This window comes from Bison bison, unplaced genomic scaffold (genome assembly GCF_000754665.1).
Source record: "Bison bison bison isolate TAMUID 2011002044 unplaced genomic scaffold, Bison_UMD1.0 scf7180017864301, whole genome shotgun sequence".
NCBI lineage: Eukaryota > Metazoa > Chordata > Mammalia > Artiodactyla > Bovidae > Bison > Bison bison.
In genome coordinates this window covers 985332-988258 of record NW_011494873.1, presented here as the reverse complement: position 1 = coordinate 988258, position 2927 = coordinate 985332, and the positions used below count along the sequence as shown (strand labels likewise).

The 2927-nt window shown below is 44.3% G+C and overlaps 1 protein-coding gene across 2 annotated transcripts in view; it reads left to right on the top strand.

Annotated features, from left to right (window-relative positions):
- The window catches only part of STK10 (serine/threonine kinase 10), a 124986-nt gene that overhangs the window by 119969 nt on the left and 2090 nt on the right, over positions 1-2927 (top strand). The window lies entirely within an intron of this gene.

Here is a 2927-nt window from a genome sequence, read left to right as displayed (position 1 = left end):
TTAATCACATCTAAAAAATTCCTTCACAGTGCCATCTGGACTGGTGTTTGACCAAACAGCTGGTTACCATGGCTTTGGCAGGTTGACAGATAAATTAATCTCTACAGGGCCTCAGTGTGGTTATCTGTAAAGTGAAGATAGGAATATCATATAGTGTTACGTGGAAAGTCCCTAGGCCACAATATAGGCCAGGGACAGACTCATCTCCTTCCATTCTAAACTCTGAGGATGAAGCTGCCCTAACTGTCCTTGATTCTCTGTCCTTAAGCCCTGAGGTCTGTTCTGCGGGCATCTTCAGCTCTACATGCTCTAACTGAGGTCTGGCCAGGAGGCGGCTGCCCACCTCTGCCTCAGAGTGGCCTTGGAAGTCCTTGAGTTGAGGCCTCCCTCCCTGTACTAATGGAGATTTCTGGCTGGAAGCTGGCCAAGGCCCCAGACCTTCTGATTAAAAGGTCCACACTTACTTGTAACCACATGTGGTCTGCTGGGACTTGTGATACTTGACACTCACATCAATAATACTGCTGACATAGGTTCCCTCTGGTATCAGAAGTAAATGTTTGCCTGGTTCTCTTACCCAGTGGTTCTGTATGCTTTGTACATCCTGAGAGAATCTGAAAGTGAACGGTGACATTGCCTCCAGCAACTGCATCAGTTCCCAGACTGCTTCAGGGGGGTGCCTGGACTTAGGGAGGTATTCCAAGTGTGTGTTTGGTGAGCTGGTATTGGACTTTGCTGGTGGTGGCTGCCTCTTTTCCTGAATTCTTTGTAGATGCATTCTCTCCTTTTTTTTCACTTTTATTTGTTTTCATTTACCTGGGTTGTTGGTGGAACACTGACCCAGAGGTGATGATTTTCATTCTAGAATAAATGTTTTTACACTCTTGGATTTCCATCAGCAGCTTTGAGCTGTGGCCCATGTTGGGGGAGCCAGGGGAGATGACGGTACCTTGTGGAGTATTTTTAGAAAAATTCAGATTTTTTTCTTTCAGTAAGTATAGAATGTCTGGTGAATTCAATAAGGTGTTGCTTGGGTCATAGTTAACATAGAATGTGGCCTCAGACAAGCCTTTCCTCCTGAACCTTGCTTTTTACGGCTATAAGATGAAGATAACATTTCTTCCCTTTAAACAGGTGTTTTAAGGCCTATTCCCACGGGCCAAATGTGGCCCACCACCTGTATTTGTAAATAAAGTTTTACTGGAGCACAGCCATGCGCATTCATTTACATATCCTCTGTGGGTGATTTTCTACTACAACAGCGGTTGAGCAGTTTTACCAGAGACCTTAATGTTTGCAAAGCTGGAATATTTACAGTCTGGCCCTTTACAGAAGGACTGCTGACTGCCCTGGGTTATATAGAGGACATAGAGGTTCTATAGGGGTAAAAGAGAGGAGTGCTTAAGAGGATAGGTTCTGAAGTAAGACAAACACGGGAGAAAGTCTTTGCTCCCCCATTACTAGCTGTGAGACCCTAGGCAGTTACTAAACCTTTCTGTGCTAAAATAAAAGTGGTAGCTGACGGCTTACAGGCTGGAACTGGCTTACAGAGAGGTTTGGCCAACAGACAGCAATTTAAAGACTTTTTTGAGTTACCAATTTTTTAAGTATAAGGAAATTTTACATAAAAACCTGGATTTCCAGTTTCTTTTGAAAACTTAGGAGCTCTAGCAACACTGGGCCCGTCATACCACATGACAGCCATCAGCTGGAGCTGGGAAGACTGTCCTTTCCCCATCTTTCCTTTAAGGTAGAACTCACTAGAATTTAGTACTGTTGAAGGAATGTGAGCTTAAGGGGGTAAGTTTGCTGAGACTATTTCAGGGCATCAGAGAATAGTTTTAAGAGACAGAATGCTGGTCCATTCCTGTGAATGGTTACTTCTGTAATGCAAGCAATAACGAACCCACATTTACTGAGTAACACGTGTGCCTGACTTTGCGGAGCGTTTCAGAGCCTGAACTCTAAAGTTAGACCCGTCTTGCTTCTGCCCCCACGTAGCTGAATGACCTTGGGCAAGTGACCTAAACTCTCTGAGCCTCAGTTTCTCCATCTATAAGATGGGGATAATAGTATCTATCTCATAGAGTGAAGATTAAATAAGCTGTAATACACTTAGCATAGTGTGTGACACGCAAGAAGTACTCAGTAGTTACAGCCCATTCGTTTAAAAAAAAAAAAATATATATATATATATTTTTATGTGTACCATTTTTAAAGTCTTTACTGAATCTGTTACAGTATTGCTTCTGTTTTATGCTTTGGTTTTTTGGCCTCAAGGCACATAAGATCTCGTGCAAGTCCAACCAGGGATTGGACCCGCACCCACCGCATTGGAAGGCGAAGTCCTAACCACTGGACAATGAGGGGGAAATCCCAGCCCATTGGTTTTTAATTTAGTCTTTGCAAGTGCCCTGCCAGGAAGACAGTGAGATTGCCATTTTACACTAGAGGAAACAGACCTGGGGAGAAAACGGAACACGCAGAGGCCCACCCAGCTGCTAATGGAGCTGAATCCCATTTGACTGTAAAACCCCTGCTTTTTTCCTCTGCACTCTGCTTCCTTTTTTTCTTTTTTTGGTCTTCTGGTATGATTTCCTTTATTTGTAAATCAGTTCAGTTCAGTCATTCAGTTGTGTCCAACTCTTTGCGACCCCATGAACCGCAGCACACCAGGCCTCCCTGTCCATCACCAACTCCCGGAGTATACCCAAACCCATGTCCACTGAGTCAGTGATGCCATCCAACCATCTCATCCTCTGTCGTCCCCTTCTCCTCCTGCCCTCAATCTTTCCCAGCATCAGGGTCTTTTCAAATGAGTCAGCTCTTCGCATCAGGTGGCCAAAGTATTGGAGTTTCAGCTTCAACATCAGTCCTTCCAATAAACACCCAGGACTGATCTCCTTTAGGGTGGACTGAGTCTTCTC